This window comes from Dipodomys merriami, unplaced genomic scaffold (assembly GCF_024711535.1).
Source record: "Dipodomys merriami isolate MVZ:Mamm:240054 unplaced genomic scaffold, mDipMer1.0.p SCAF_683, whole genome shotgun sequence".
NCBI lineage: Eukaryota > Metazoa > Chordata > Mammalia > Rodentia > Heteromyidae > Dipodomys > Dipodomys merriami.
In genome coordinates, this window is record NW_027206272.1 from 190,005 (window position 1) to 207,915 (window position 17,911).

Here is a 17,911-nt window from a genome sequence, read left to right on the forward strand (position 1 = left end):
ATTAATTACATGGAGGCATAATAAATACCCAAGAATTAATAGGAATGTAGCCTATATAACTGAATAATGTACAGACATCTCTGGCACTCTATAAAGATCTATATTTATTTGTGTACTACCATCTGCATGTCCATCTGTTCTTGTTTTGTAAACCCCTGGGGCTCAATCTCAGGTGCTGGGAACTGCTTGTTGGCTCCATATGCCCCAGGCTGGCATGCTGACACTCACCCATTCATGAATTGGGCCTTGTAGGCTGTAAGTTCAGATGCCAGCACTAACAAAAATTGAATCATGCAGTAAGACACAGGGTGACACATGTTTTCTTTTTCTGTGAAAGTCCTGGGTGTCAGGTGTGAAGTTTCATACATAGGCAATTCTATATCCTATGTAATAAATATAGTAAATATTCCATGTGTTATAGCAGTCAATAAAATAAATGGTAAACAAATAAAAAATAAAATGAATAACTACACTAAGCACAATTTGGAGTCAACATACAGGGCTCAATCTCAGGGCCTGGGCACTATCTGGCAGCTGAATTGGCTAGTGGCTGCTGTGCTGGCAGTCACCCACTCATGAACTGAGACTTCTTTGCCCTGAGTGTAGATCCAAACACTCCCAAAAATGTAATCTTGTAGTGAGAAGCTGAACATGACACATGTTTTCCTTTTCTGTGAAAGTGCTGGGTGTCAGGTAGGATATATAATTTGGATATTAATCTATATGCTATGTAATATGATGTAATAAAGTTAAAAAACATCATAGGTAGAAGAACTGCCACTACAGTAAATGATAAACAGATTGAATTAGTAGTGAATTATTCTAGGATAAAATTAGACACAATAAGTGTAGGATGTGCACTGTTTAATATTTTATTAAGCATGAACAGAATAAAAATTACATGGAGACATAATTAGATAACTAATAATTGGGAGTAACACATGATGCATAATTTAATAATATATAGACATTGGTCTCATTCAATGAAATATCTAATTATATGTATGGATATATGTACATATATGATAAACAATTATAGGATATTGAGTAATTATTAATTAATGCTTTATTAATTGTTAACTGGGACACATCATTAAATGGAGACATAATTTAATACCTAAGAATTGGTAGCAATATTATCTATAATTTAATAATATGCAGAAATCTCTTTTTCTGTATATATTTATATGTAGCAATCTCTACACCTCATTCCCTCCAGATGCTCAGGATTGAGTGCTCTCATAGTAAGCACAAAGCCCTGGGTGCGATTCCTCAGTGCCACAGAACAGAAAACCCAGAAGTTCTGCTGTCTTTCAATCAATTGAGTGCTAGCCTTGAGCACAAATGTTTAGGCACAATGTCTAAGCTCTTACTCAAGCCACAGGTCTGATGCAAAATAAAGGTAGGATATTCTAACTGCTTAATAAAATATTAATTAAACTTAGTGCACATCCTACACTTATTGCTCATTACAGAGCAATCTAGGAGTCTGATGCTGACAGCTGCCACCTAACCTGACTTAGCCACATGTAAACGGCTGCAACCCAGCTCCACGAGTTACCCAGGTCATCCTGGCTTATGCCCATCACCTTAGCTGCTCAGGGGCTTTAAAACCCAGTCTTGGAAGGAAATCTGAGAGACACCTCAAAATGTGGATCCAAGTGGTAGAGCTTTGAGTTCAAGCCCCATGGCTAACACCCCAGAAAACCACCCCTCTAAACCATTAGATGTGAACTTCTATGGTTTGTAAATTTTCCTCAAAGAATGGTGATACTGATGAAAGCACCCTAATTCTAATGACAGCTTGTGGAATGGAGCTATTTGCTGAGTCCTCCATAGGTTGCTCTGTTCTGAGTCCTGCACAGGGTGCTATATGCTGAGTCTTTCACAGGATGCAGTGTGCTGAGTCCTGCATTGGGTGCTGGGTGCTGAGTCTTTCACAGGATGTTCTGTGCTGAGTGGTGCAAAGAGTGCCATGTGCTATGTCCTTAACTGGGTGCATTCTTACCACTTTTCTATGTAAGAGCCCCATAACTTAGATAATTATACAGACAAGAATATTGAGGCTCAAATAGGTCCCCATGTCAGGGACAAAATTATGTATTACTGAAGACTCATGAGTTGTCTTCAGCAGAAAATGGCTTGGTTTGATTTTTTCTTGGTCATGAACCTTGAACTTGGGGCTGAGGCACTGACTCTTACCTCTTGAGCTCATGGCTAGCACTCCACCACGTGGAGCCATGGACCCCCTTGCAGCAGAGGCCATGGCCAAGGGGTCAGTAGCTGAAGTCTGTCATCCTGCCTTCTTGGGAAGCTGAGTTCTAAAGGTTTGAGTTCCAAACTATCTCACACACAAAAGGTACCATGAGTCTATTATCTCCAATTCACTACTAAGAACCTGAAGGGGAAGCTGGGTGTTTGAGGTCATGTGAGTTATCTTACCTACTCAGGAGGATGAGATCTGAGGATCATGGTTCAAAGCTAGCCTAAGCAGGAAAGTCCTGAGAAACTTAGTTCCAATGAACCACCAGAAAACCGGAAGAAGCCCTATGACTCAAATGGTAGAACACAAGAATTGAGCTGAAGAGGACAGGGACAGCACCAAGGCCAAGACTTCAACTCCTTCAATCGACAACAACAACAATAAAAAAAGACAGAAATAAACTAACAAAGCTGAAGTAGAGGGCTGGGAATGTGCCTTAGTGGTAGAATGCTTTGCATATATGAAATCCTGGGCTTCATTTCTCAGGACCACATTACTAGGACAAAGCCTGAAGTGGCTCTGTGGCTCGAGTGGGAGAGGGATATCATTATACAAGAGAAACTAGGTACAGTGCTCAGATCAGGAGGTCAAGCTTCAAGATTCATGTATATGTTTGCATGCACACTCACACCCGTGCACACACACAACATGATGTGCACACATACACACAAACACATACATCACAGACCAGATGTGATGTTGTTGCACAAAGTGGAAAAGTACTGGGCTTCTGCACTGAGCTCATGGTCAGCACCCAGCCCTGTGTTCAATCCCAAAACCTAGCCACCCAGGGCCCAACTAGGAGAAGTCAAAGGTTTCAAAACCTGATGAGCTTCACCAGTCCTACATGACAGGAAGCTTTGTGATATCCAACATGTGCTTGGATTTCCCAAGCTTCTGGAAACATAGGAGCGGCATCATAGGCCCAACATTGCCTGCAATGAATCGTATCATTATGTTCAGTGCCCTAGTTGTTTGCCCTTCAGGCAGGCAACTGAATTATGTTGAGCACTGTAACTGATCACCAGACTATAATCTCACAAAGTCAGGATAATTGCACATAACTTGGCCTGCCATGGGAGGTGGCACAAATGAAAGTCTCCTGTTAAAACAGAGCACTGAGGAGAGAGATAGCTAAGGGTACAAAGAGGAATTATTTTTTGTAACCTTCAGAGCCCGCCCACACTCATCCTCACTAACTGGCCCAGATGGAGTTGTTTGTTACCCAGCTGTACAGGAGTGAGGGCTTTTGTGTGCGTGTCCAGACAATGAGATAGTCTTCCTCCAGCAGGCCTGTGATGCAGAGAAACCCTTAAGTTACAATGTGAACAGTGAAGGGAGCCCCGGAACATGCACTATCTTGAAAGAAGTCTGTCTGTTATGAACTCATTGTACTGAATACAAATTTCCTCAGTTGGTGCGATTCATCATAGCTACTCTGGATTTTCACCTATAAGAATACAATGCAAAAACAAAGACAGGCTCTTTTTGAAGGGCCAGGTCCTAGGGTGGAAGTATAAGCCTATACACGGTCCCTGAGCTCCTTTTGCTCAAGGGTAGTGCAATAAGCTTGAGTCACAACCCCACTTTTGGGTATTTCTGTGATCTCTTAGAAATAACTGTGTCATAAATTTTCCTACACTGGTTGGATTCAAACTAAGTTTCTCTACATCTCAGCCTCCTGAGGACCTGGGATTACAGCAGCAGTCACTGGCACCTTTTTTCTTCTCTTCTTCATTTTTTAATCTGGACAATCTGATTCTTAATGGTCATTCCCAAGGTTATAATTTATAAGTAAACTACCCAATGTTTTTTACAGCTGCTTTCCCTGAGAAGGATTTTCTCTCCTCATCTTCCCCTCTGGTCACAAGTTTGAGGCCAAAATTGAGAAATGAGTGTCACAGGATTTGGGAGCAAATATCCACAGTACATGCCAGTTCTGTTACTTAGCATTGAGCTGCTGTGAATTTACTGTCTCAGGATATGAGAACCGAAAGCTGGAGCGATCCTCATACAGTCTGCATTGCTCCTTTAGCCTATAAAGTGATCTAATAATTATGAGTGCTTTGTGTCTCCAACATTAAGTGTCTAGAACACACTAGTAGCATCTTCATGTGAAGGGTTAAAGTTTTGAGGCAGTGACCGCTTGTTGCTTGTTTCTAGCAGAACAACATTTGGTGGTAATCCAAACACCTGGTTGGTTGTGTGCCTTTATAAACCCTGCAAATCTTTAGCTCGGGGTTCTCCTCCTAGGCTCCACTGTGTTCGAGTGTAGGATGAGACCGAGCTGCCGCCCATTTAAATAAAACCTTAAAACAGCTGTAAAGTCTGACACTCGATGGTCTTCTTGGTGGGGATCCTGCGACCTGGGTATAACATAATAGTGGGGGCTTGTCTGGGATCCCCCCAAAGACCTCCGAGATCTCAGACTCCAAAGGTAAAACAGCGCTGTCTTTATTAATTTGTCTTGTCCTGTCATTTGTCTGTTTTACTTTCATTTTCCTTTGTGAGGATGGCCACTCCGATTTGTAAAGGGTTGTTGAAGCAGGCGCCCTTTCACCACAACCCTGGAGGAACTAGGAGATGTCCAAGATCCTCTTGTGGGGCAGGGGTCCTTCGAACCCTGCCATGTGGGGCGGGGTCCTTGGAACCCCGCTGTGTGGGGCAGGGAGTGGGGCGGCCCTTGGAACACCACTGTGTTAATTGTGGGGCGGAGGTTGGTTCAGTGTTGGGCCAGAACTGAGCAAGAGGGCCTCCTAACAGAGGCCCAACTCGCCCACTGTGGCTCTGCTCCTTCTGCTGTGTGGTGTGGGTGTGGAACCCCACCATGACAGTAGTCAGTGGACCAATTTGGGAGATGTCCACTTTGTAAGCTTTTTTTTGTAACTGTCAGGCCTGCATGTGTTTTGTTTGTACTGTTTATTGTTTTTTGGACTGTACGTCTGACAGGACTGGAAACCATAGATACCACTCCATCTAGTCCCTTGCACTTACAAAAAGAAACTGAGACACAGGGAAAGAAAAGGTACCCCCTGGTTTTTCAGGGAGATAACTTGAAATAAGAAATGTTTCCTCCCCCATACTCTCCTTTCCAGGTTCCTTTTGCAGAACCTGAGAATGATCAAGAGGAAGAGCGAGCTATAGAACACTCGGCACCTGCCCTTAACGTTTCTGAGGAGCCAGTCACTCGAAGATGCCGTGGGATCAATCCCCCTTCTAATGCAGCTGTTTTACCCTTATGCTCCATAGGTCCTGTGGATGTGGATGATCAACAGCAACTCTAATATTGTCCATTTTCTATCAGTGATCTATACAATTGGCACACCCAAAATGCCCCCTTTTCTGAGAAACCCCAGGATTTAATTCGTTTGCTTGAATTTGTTCTCTTTACTCATCAGCCCACTTGGGATGATTTTAGTCCGCTTTTACAGGTCATTTTTACCACCGAAGAGAGAGACTGTATCCAAGAGACAGTCCGGAAACATATCCCTGGCCCCACAAGAGCACCTATTATGGATCCTGCCCTGATCACTGTCTATTTTCCTGAGATCCGACCAACATGGGACTACAATACAGTTGAAAGTAGGGAGCGACACTTCGTCTATCGTCAGGCTCTGTTGGCAGGTCTCAAGGAAGAGACTTGCCAACCTACTAATATGGCCAAAGTTTATGCTGTTATACAGAGAGGAAGTGAAAATCCCGCAGCATATCTTGAGCAGCTCAGGGAAGCTTTTAGTCAATATACCTGTATGATCTTGAGACCCAGGAGTCGGCTCAGATGATTATGTTTGCCTATATAAATCAAGCTGCACCAGACATAAAGTAGAAGTTGCAGGCTCTAGACAGACTTGGTGAAAAGTCTATTAGGAATCTAGTAGCAATAGCGGAAAAGGTTTACAGTAAGAGAGAGAGAGAGTACCAAAGACAGGAAAGGAATGACAGAGAATGTGAAATTGAGTGTGAAAAGAGTGACCAAGCCAAAGAAAAGAGGCCAGACTTGTTGGACTCATCACTATCGCACGCCGACCATACCTGGTTCACAGACAGCAGCAGTTTCATTTGAGATGGAAAAAGGTACGCTGGTGCAGCAGTCACCACAGACACTGAGATAGTGTGGGCAGAAGAACTCCTCCAGGGAATGTCTGCACAAAGAGAAGAACTAGTGGCACTAACAAAAGCCCTACAGATGGGAAAAGGGAAGATACTAAACATTTACATGGACAGTCGGTATGCATTTGCCACTGCATATGTCCATGGAGCCATTTACCAAGAGAGGGTTTGACAGCTAAGGGAAAGGCTATTAAAAATGAACAAGAAATTTTAAGGTTCATCCGGGCCTTATGGGAACCAGCAAATATTGCCATTATCTACTGTCCTGGCCATTGAAAGGTAACTGATTCAATAACCAAAGGAAATAACTTGGTCGATCAGGCAGCTAAGGGGGTGGATCTCCAGCCTAAAGCAGAAGTAGACCCAGGGCCCCAAGCTTTGCCTCCTGAGCCTCAGTACTCCCAAGAAGATTTGGAGTGGATAAAGAAAAATTCAATGGCCTATAAATCCCCAAACAGAGAAAGAAATAAAGACTGGTGGAAAACTGGTGAGAGAAAACTTATCTTGCCACAAAGATTGGGCAAGAGGATTCTTATGAGAATCCATCGGGTCTCTCACATGGGAACTGAAGAATGGAGGACTTGTTCCTACACTCAGAAGTAAAAATCAGGCAAGGAAATCAACTCATTGAGGACATTGTTAAAAATTTTAAAGCCTGTCAACTTACCAATGCCCTTAATCAACTGGTTACAAAAGGAGCTTGCCTCCATGAAGATAGGCCAGGTGTATATTGGGAAGTAGACTTCACAGAAATTAAAACTGGAAAATTTGGATATAAATATTTGCTAGTTTTTGTAGACACCTTTTCAGGATGGGTTCAAGCCTACCCAACAAAGCATGAGACTGCGCACGTCATATCTAAGAAGACCCTGGAAGAAATCCTACCCAGGTATGGCATCCCATCCACCATCTGGTAAGACAATGAACCAGCCTTTGTCCCAAAAGTAAGTCAGGGAATAGCCGCGGCACTGGGGATGGATTGGAAATTGCACTGTGCTTATAGACCCCAGAGTTCAGGGCTGGTAGAAAGAATGAATCAGCCTCTAAAAGGGACCTTAACTAAATTGGCTTTTGAGACTGGCGCAGACTGGGTATTGCTGCTTCCTTTTACCCTGTTTAGAGTAGGAAATTCACCCTATCAGCTTGGCTTTACTCCTTTTGAAATAATGTATGGACACCTTCAACCCATTATCCCTAGCCTTAGACTGAATTGCTTGCTGATTTGGATGATATTGAATTTCTGTGTAAGCTTGACTATTTAGAGCTGGTGCATAAGAGGATGTGGCCCCAGCTTAGAGCATTATATGATTCTGCTTCTATTCCTACCCCCATTTGTTTAAACCAGGGCACTGGGTGTTTGTTCGAAGGCAAAACCTGAGATCTCTGGAGCCACAGTGGAAGGGACCTTACATGATTCCACCCTTACATGGTGCTACTGGTGTGTAGCCCTGCTGCTACTGTGGCATTGCTGCTTGGATCCACTGCTCCCATGCCAGACAGGCTGACCCCTTTGCCCTGGACAAGCATGGGGAAACATGGGAAGTCTCCAAGCATCTTACCCAACCAGTCTGCATACACCTCAAGAAAAGAAAAATGAACTGATTGTTATTGGTATACTTGTTTAATAATATGGCTATACCCATTCAAGATCAAGAGCTGTTGGAGTTCAGTTTAAGGCTGGAGCCACAAGATTTTGTTCCAGGACCATAAGTCAAGGGGGGGAATGAAGGGTTAAAGTTTTGAGGCAGTGACCACTTGTTGCTTATTTCTAGCAGAGCAACACATGGTGGTAATACAAACACCTGGTTGGTTGTGTGACTTTATATACCCTGTAAAATGTTTACCTTTGGGCGCTCCTCCTAGGTGCTACTGTGTAGGAGTGTAGGACAAGGCCTGAGATGCAGCGCGTTTAAATAAAACCTTACAACAGCTGTAAAGTCTGACTCTTGGTGGTCTTTTTGGTGGGGGTCCTGCGACTGCGGTATAACAATGTTTCCATTTTTCTCTAGTACTCCTCGAAATATAGACTAAGGGTTTGTGTGGAGAGGCTCCTTGGTGAATCCCTGAGGAAACCACTTGAAGCCTCCTCAGGAGAAAGCCATTCAAGCCAGCTGAGCAGGAGAGTCTCTGAGACTATTTTCTCCAATAAACCACCAGAGAACCAGAAGTAGAGCAGTGGCCCAGAGGGTAGAGCTCCAGCTTTGAGAGAAAAAACTGAGCAGGAGATACAATCCAGACAGTCAGGAAAGCCTGGGAATTGCTTATGTCCAATTAATTACCAGCTGGCGGGAAGTGGAGCTGTGGTGGTGGTAGAGCTTCAACCTTGAGCAAAGCAGCTCAGGAACACATCGGCCCCTGAGTTTAAGCCCTGGGATGGCCACAAAAAAATTCAAAAAGAGAAGGCCAACTTTATGTATCAGTGCCCTACCTACTTATGTGTGTATGTAAATTACCTCCCATAGTGCAAACTCTGCTTTTATTTACTGGTTTATTTTTCAGATATGCTAATTGTGCATACTGCATCATTCTCTTCATTTCAGGCCCATTGCTTTTCTCTTCCAGGACTCTAGGCCTGTGTCTTTATATGATGCACACTGAAGCTTTCAACAGCCTTTATTTACATTTTATCATGAGGGCAATGCAGGAACAATCACAAATCAGGCAGGGGAAGAGATCAGGTCTCTTGGAAATAACCGATATTCAGAAAATTAAACTTGAGAACATAAAATGGTAGCATACTTATGTAAAAACTACCATTAAGAAAAAAATGAAGGGGCTAGGAATATGGATTAACGAGAGAGTGCTTGCCTAGCATGCAAGAAGGCCTGGGTTCGATTCTTCAGGCACCCGTACACAGAAAAAACCAGAATATGTGCTGTGGCTCAAGTAGCAGAGTGCTAGAGACAGTGCCCAGGCCTTGAGTTCAACCCAACAACTGGCAAAGAGATAGCTACCTAGTCAGGAAGGTAGGTAGATAGATAGAAAGAAAAAAAGAGAAAGAGAGAGAGAGGGAGAGAGAGGGAGAGAGAGAGAAAGAAGGAAAGAAAGAAAGAAAGAAAGAAAGAAAGAAAGAAGGACGGAAGGAAGGAAGGAAGGAAGGAAGGTAGGTAGGAAGAAAGGAAGAAAGGAAAGAAGGAAGAAAGCTGATAGATGAATCCGTTTTTGACATCAGAAGGAAAGAAGGGAACACTTCCCAGTCACGAGTCTTTCTGCAGTGTTCCAGGACTCCAGCATCACCTTCACACAAACGCAGATCTGGATGACTGTCTCTGTCCCACTTCTCAGGCAGCCAAGAGCCCCAGAGTCAAGAGGGCAGAGCCAGGTTCTAACTCAGGTGCTTGGAGACAGAAGAGAAATGGCCCTGCTCCTCCTTGGACTGTGGATTTGCATTAATGATGTGGAGAATGTAGTAAGGAAAATGGACTGGCAGAGATAGGAGGGCCTTCAAACCTGAAAAATGGAGAGTCAAAAGCCCACACCTTAAGACCAGAGAGCAGGGTTTTCTACTCTGTTCCTCTCCTCTTCCCCACAAAACTGGCTCTCTGTAGGTAACCTAAAGATAGCCTGAGGCTCCCTTCACCTGAGGGAGGAAATTTAATTAGTCATCGTTTGAAGATACTGAGAGAAGCCTGACCCTGCTGTAACTCTAACAAATGTTTCAGGTTTCTCCCATTGCTGGCTGTGCCTGGAATGAATGAAGTGGTTTTGCAGCTCACTTCCCTTCCCTGTTGAGTGTGTACATTCTGCCTCCTAATCCTGCAGGCCTAGTTCTCTGCACCTAGCCTGGCTTTTGAAACTGTTTTCTGTGCTTCAAATACAGTGTTACTCTGGAGTTCTTTCTGCTAACAGAGCCAGGGCTTGGATCCTGAGAACTTCATTTGAACCCCGATTGGGTCAATAATATTTCTTTCCTTCTTCTGTAGCTCAAGAACTCCAAGAACATTTAGAGTGCAAGTAACTTCTCATCACCAAGCGAAACACAGGAATTTCTTGAGCATCTGACCTTTCAGAACAGGAAGCCAGAATGTCCTAGACTTCCCTACCTTGGCTGGTTTCACCCTGTGATAGAGACCTCAGCCTCCTGAGCTAGGGTGATGGGTGTAAGCTATTGGTTCTCTGCTAGGGTCTGAACTGTAATGACCTTGACAATACAAGTCAACTGCTTATCACAAAGGGCTTGGGGAGCATATTAAGCCTTTCAACAATGTGCCTTTCAGAACCTTGTAGGATGCAAGTTTATAATGCTAGAATCTGAGAGGCTGGGATTATGTATGTGCTACACTTGAACCTTGAGGTCTGACTCCAATTCTGGTGTACATCATCATTCATTTTCCAAACCATATTCTCATAAATAGCAAATAGGAAAATTACTTTGATTATCCCTCACTCTTTATCCAGTGTGTGTTTCAAACTGAAGCCTGGGCTCTGTCTGTGAGCAATTCAGCTCAAGGCAAACACTCTACCACTTGACCCACAGTGCCACATGGGGTTTTTTGATGGTTCATTGGAGGTAAGAGTCTAACAGGCTTTCCTTCCTTAGGCTGTCTTCAAACTGTGATCTTAAGATCTCAGCCTCCTGAGAAAGTAGGTTTCCAGAGCCACTGGAATCTGGCGTATTGTTTTTGCCAGACCTGGGGCTTCAAATTAGGGCCTGGGTACTGTATTTGAGCTTCTTTTGCTCAATGCTAGCACTCTACCACTTGAATCACACCACAACTTCTGGCTTTTTCTGAGTATGTGGCACTGAGGATTCAAACCCTGGCATTCAAGCATGCTGAGCAAGCTCTCTACCACTAAGCTACATTCCCAGCCTCAACCTTACGATTTTATCCCTCAACTTGCCTATCCACAAGAAAAGGCTTCTGAGTATAAATCATCTAAACAAATCCCTATAGGAAGTTGTTCAAGATAAATAAGACAAAGCTCATACTAGGGACAGACTCTAACCATGTGATGACTTGACAAATGCCTCCATTTAATTATGTATCATGTTTCAACACTTAATTAAGTATTAATGAAAATGAGTCAATGTACTGAATTATTGTGTATAATTTTATAATATATGTACACAACATAATAAATATTATGTGTATAATAATACTAAATAAATAAACAATTAAATGAATAAAAAATTAAATACAAAATCAATAATAATCATAATATGAAATAAATATACATATGTACCTATATATCTTATATTACACATGTATACAAATATTTTTTTCAATTGCAAGGCCTTAATTCAGGCCCTGGAAACACTAGCTTGAAAATCTTTCCCTCAAGGACAAGGAGCTTAGCCTTCACCCAAGGTGCAAAAGAGTTACTTAGACAGTGAGCTCAAATCCCAGCAATGGCAGAAATACTGGCCCCAGTTCCAAGACAGTGACTTATTATTTGTAACAGAAACAGTTACATTTATTCAGTTCCATACTGAACACTGAAATAAATCAGTGTAGAATTTTGTACAGCTATTCAGACATCCATCCCTTACTCCCAAAGTGCTTCTTGAGCACTACATAATTTTGTACGTTTTTCATTTTAAAATGTTGTACAGAGGGGTCACAGTTACATGAGCAAAGTAATGAGTACATTTCCTATTGAGCATTGTTGCCTCCTCGTTTGTTTTTCCCCTACCATCCCTTCCCTCCCATCTTCACAACTAACTTCCCTCCTGAGGTCAGTGACTTATTTATTTTTGGCTTGGCATGGGGTTTGAACTCAAGTAATAACAACTCTGAGCCTTCTGTCACATTGCTACGGATTCATCAAGACTCTGAGTTCAAATCCCAGGCTAGGAAAGAAAACTGGAAGAAATTCCAAACCAAGGAGCTTTATTATTTCAATTTAGTTAGTTAGTTGGTTAATTAATGAATTAATTAGTTAATTAATTTTGCCAACCACGGTGCTTGAACTCAGGTCATGACAACTCTGACTCAGCTTCACTCTCCCTAGGATGGGGTGCAGCCTCTGGACCCAAAGCTGATCCTGGGACCCTAGGCCCAGAGGGTTTGCAGGAAGAAAAAAAAAGCACAACAGCACAAAAATTGGGGAGCTGTAGAGGACTCAGGGTTTTACAAGTTTTTCTTTGCATGGTGACCATCCTGGGTCTGAATGACATGGTTTCAAAGTGGACCTGGCCTGCCATTGCTGATGGCTGGCAGGCTATCAGGGAAGCCATAAGCCAACATGTCAACATAGGCTCTGGGTTCAAACACACTAATAGCAGGAGATCACAAGAGATTCATTCCTATGCATAAGAATACAGATTGAAAGAGTAGTTCATACATTTGTCTAGTCTAAAATTGGATGCAATAATCCTAGGATGTTGATTGACCTTAATTAATAGTTTATTGAGCATGAAAAGAATAATATTTTTTCAATGGAAATATAATAAATACCTAAAAGTTGGTAGGAATGTAGTAGATGTCGTTCAGTCATAGATAGACAGCTCTGGAACTCTTTAACAATATATATTTATTTGTATACCACCTTCTGCCTATCCATGTATTGCTGTTTTGGCCAATCCTGGGTCATGATCTCAGCACCTAGGAACGACCTCACAGCTTCATTGGCTAGAGGCTTCTGTGCTCACACTCATCCAATCATGAATTGGGCCTGCTAGGCCCTGAGTTCAGATCCCAGCACTGCCAAATATTTAATCTTTGAGTAAGAAGCAGAGTGTGATATATGTTTTCCTTTTCTGGGAGAGTCCAGGGTGTCAGGCATGATGGAGAACACATCTACAAATCTAGATGGTATGTAATATGATGTAAACAATGTAATAAATGGTATAGGTGTCATGAAAGTCAATGAATAAATCGTAAATAAATGAATAAAAAAGAAATCAAATGAATGACCACACTAAACGTGATATGGACTGAACATCTATATGGAAGTATAAATCCTACCACACCAAACACGGTATCTACTGACCATCTGTATGGAAGTATAAATCCTGTCTTTAAAATGTATATACGGAGTATGTTTTCCATGCCTGAGGCTTGAATTCAGCCCACCCCCATGAGAAAGCAATGGCGGGAAATCCTGAGATACAGGAAAAGTCATGGAATGCGATTGATATCATCGAATAAGTAGTTAATGCATGATGTGACTAGGAAATGATAGGCAAGACTCATGGGGTATCACTTATTTGTAAAGCAGTGTTGATTAAGCATGACAATAATCATCACAGTCATGAAATGAAGACATCTGGAAAGATCCAAAAATCAGTAGACACATGGTAGATTGGATTCCATCACAGGTTATCATCTCTCCTACTCTATACAATTGTGTACTTATTTGCATACTACCTTCAACTTATGAATGGATGACTGCTGTGTGCCCTCCCCCCACACCCTCACCTGGGGGTCCATCTCAGGTCCTGGGAATGGCCTTACTCCTTAGTGGATCACAGACTGGTGTGCTCACATGGACCCATTCGTCAATTGGGTCTGCTAGTCCCCGAGTTGAGATCCCAGCAGTGCCAAAAGATTCATCCTGATGTCAGAAGCCAATTGTTGCACCTGTGTTCCTTTCCTGTGCAAGTCCTGGGTCTCAGCTAGGATGAAGACTGCATGGGCCACCCTGTGGCCACGGAAATAGGTTGTTATCATGTGAGCCCAGTTATACCTGTCATCATATACTGAAGAAAATACACAATACATCCATGAATAGCATACAAAATAGAATAACTACACTAAATGCACAATGCAGTCCACACATAGATTTGAGTATACATCCCATGTTTAAATGATGCATTCAGGACAATTGTGGCCCGCCCGTTGCTCGATCTCTGTTCCTGGGAACCAACCAGCTCCTTAGTGGCTCACAGTCTGGTGTGATCACGTGGACCCATTGGGCAGTTGGGCCTCCTAGGCCCAAAGTTCAAATCCCAGCACTGCCAAAATTCACCCTGATGTGAGAAGCCAGTCATTGCACCAGTTTTCCTGTGCTGTGCAAGTCCTGGGTCTCAGCTAGGATGGAGAATGTATACGGAACTCTATACTCATGGGAATAGTTTGTCATCCAGGTCACCACAGTTATATCTGTTATCCTATACTCAAGAAAATACACAATACATCAATGAATAAGACACAAAATAAAAGAATGACTACACCGAATGCAAGATGCTGCCCATCCATGTATGGAAATATAGATCCTCTGTTTAAATGATGAATTTATGACTATATTGGCCCCAACCAGGGCTTCATCTCAGGTCCTCGGAATGGCCTACCTCCTTAGTGCCTCACAGGCTGGTGTGTTCACCGTGACCCATTCACCAATTGAGCCTGCTAGGCCTTGAGTTCAAATCCCAACACTGCCACCAGATTTACATTGATTTGAGAAGCCAATCGATCCACCTGTTTTCCTGTCCAATGAAAGTACTGGGTCTCAACGAGGATGGAGAATTCTATATAGACAACTCTAAAACCATTCGAATGGGTTGTTATCCATGTCAGCATAGTTATATCTATCACCATACTCAATAAAATACACAATACATCCATAAATAAGACACAAAATGAAAGCCGGGCGCTGGTGGCTCACGCCTGTAATCCTAGCTACTCAGGAGGCTGAGATCTGAGGATCGCGGTTCAAAGCCAGCCTGGGCAGGAAAGACCTTGAGACTCCTATCTCCAATAAACCACCAGAAAACTGGAAGTGGTGCTGTAGCTCAAGTGGTAGAGCGCTCGCCTTGAGCTGAAGAGCTGAGGGACAGCGCCCAGGCCCAGAGTTCAAGCCCCATGACCGACCAAAAAAAAAAAAAAGACACAAAATAAAAAGAATAACTACACTGAATGCAAGATGCATACCACACTTATAGGTAAAGAGAGATCTTATGTTTGTTGTTTTGTCCAGTCCTGGGGCTTCAAATCAGGCCCTGGACCAGGCGTGACATTGTAGTCTTCAAGGATGGTGAGATTTCCCTTCCCCCAAGGTGCAACAGAGCTACCCAGACCTCAGTTCAAATCCCAACACTGACAAAAGATTCATTCTGTTATCAGAAGCCAGTCGTTGAACATGTTTTCCTCTCCTATGAAAGTCCTGAGCTTCCACTAGGATGTAGAATGCATAGGCAACCCTATTACTATGGGAACAGGTTGTCATCCATGTCCACATAGTTATACCTGTCACCATACTCAGTAAAATACACAATAACTCCATGAATTCAACACAAATTAAGAAGTGCACCGAATGCAAGATGCTGTCTACACATGTATGTAAATATAGACCCTATGTTTAAATTATGAATTCATGACTGTCTGGACCTCCCTGGGACTTGACGTCAGGTCCTGGGAATGGCCTATCTGCTTCGTTGCTCACAAGCAGGGGCCTCACCTTGACCCTTTTCCCAATTGGGTCTGATAGGCTCTGAGTTCAAATCCCAACACTGCCAAAAGATGAATCCTGATGTGAGAAGCCCATCGATTCACCTATTTTCCTGTCCTTTGAGAGTCCTGATTCTCCGCTTGGATGGAGAATGCATAGGAAACCCTATAGCCAGGGCAATAGGTTGTCTTCCATGTAAGCACTGTTATATTTGTTACCTTACTCAGTAAAATACACAATATTTACATAAGACAGAAAATAAGGAGAAAAAGTACTCCAAAGGCAAGATGCTGTCAAAACATATATGTAAATATTGATCCTATGTTTTAATTATTAATTTATGACTATCGTGACCCACCCTGGAGATCAATGTCAGATCCTGGGAATGGCCTAACTCCTTTGTTGCTCACAGGCTGGTGTGGTCACTTTGAACTATTCACCAATTGGTCCTGCTAGGCCCTGAGTTCAGATCCCAGCACTACCAACAATTGGATCAGGCAGTAAGAAACCAAGTGTGAAACTTTTTTCCTTTTCTCTGAGAGTCCTGGGTGTTAGGCATGATGGAGAACACTTCTACAAATTTAGATTCCATGTGATAGGATGTCATCAATATAATAAAGGGAATGGGTGTCATCATAGTAAATTCAATGGTAAATAAATGAATAAAACAAAAAGTACAAGGAACAACCACACCAAACGTGTATGGACTGAACACCCATAGGTAAGTACAAATCCTGCATTTTCACTGTATATAAATAGTATGTTTTCCAAGGCTGGGGCTTGAATTTTGGCTTAGAGTACAGGCCTGACTTTCTTATCTTCAAGTACGGTGAGCTTGCCCTTCTAACACAGTGCTGCAGATTTCCCCAGAACTTGAGTTCAAATCCATAGTCTGGCAGAAAAACGGGGTGAATTGCAAGCCAGGGAGCTAATTTATTTTCATTATTTTTTGCTCAGTAGGGGGTTTGAACTCAGGTTGTGGTAACTCTGCCTCAGCTTCGACACCCTATGCTGGGGTGCAGCCACTGGACATACAGTAGATCCTGAGATCCTAGACCCCCAAGCCTTGTGTGGCAAAAATGTACAGAAAAAATGCAGCGAGATGGCCTTTTTATGTTTTCTTCCTTTGCACGGTGACCCTCCTGGGTCTGAATGACATTGTTGCAAAGGGTACTTCACCTTGCATTGCTGAAGGTTGTCAGACTATTGAGGAAGTCATAGGTCCACGTGGCAATGTAGGCCTTGATTTCAAATCCTAGTCCTGACACCAATCAATGGCAGGAGATACTAAGAGACTCGTTCCCATCCATGGGAATAACAAGGGAATATTATCAATGTCAAGGTTGAATGAATTGATGGTGAATGATGCTCCTATAAAATTAGACAGCATAATTTCAGAAGACTGATTTTATTTAATATTTATGAAGCATTAAAATAATACTATTACTTACAGAATGTAATAATTTCAGGATACTGATTGATTTACTTAATAGTTTGTTAAGAATGAAAACAATAACATTAATTATATGGAGGCATTATAAATACCCAAGTATTGGTAGGAATGTAGTCTATAATACCGAATAATGTATAGACATCTCTGGCACTCTATAAAGATATATATTTATTAGTGTACTACCATCTGCATGTCAATCTGTTCTTATTTTGTCAACCGCTGGGGCTCGATTTCAGGTACTCAGAGCTGCCTGTCAGCTCAATTTTCCACAGGATGCCAGGCTGACACTCACCCATTCATGAATTGGGCCTTGTAGGCTGTGAGTTCAGATGCCAGCACTCCCAAAAAATGAATCATGTAGTAAGAAGTTGATGCTGACACGTTTTCCTTTTCTGTGAAAGTCCTGGGTGTCAGGAAGGATGTGCAATACATATGCAAACCTATATCCTATGTAATCAATGTAATCACTGTTCTATGAGTCATATTAGTCAATAAAATGAGAAGTCAATACATGAATAAAACAAAAAATAAAATAAATAACTACACTGAATGCAATATAGAATCAACATATGTATATAAATATAAATCATATATTTAAAATGTACACAAATAGGATGTTTTCTAGTGGTGGGCATCGATTTCAGGCCTAAGGAACAGACTTTGAATTTCTTGAATTCAAGGAGGCAAGCTTCCCCTTTCTACACAGTGCAACAGCAGGGATACCTAGGCCATCAGTTCAAATTCCAGTCCTGGCA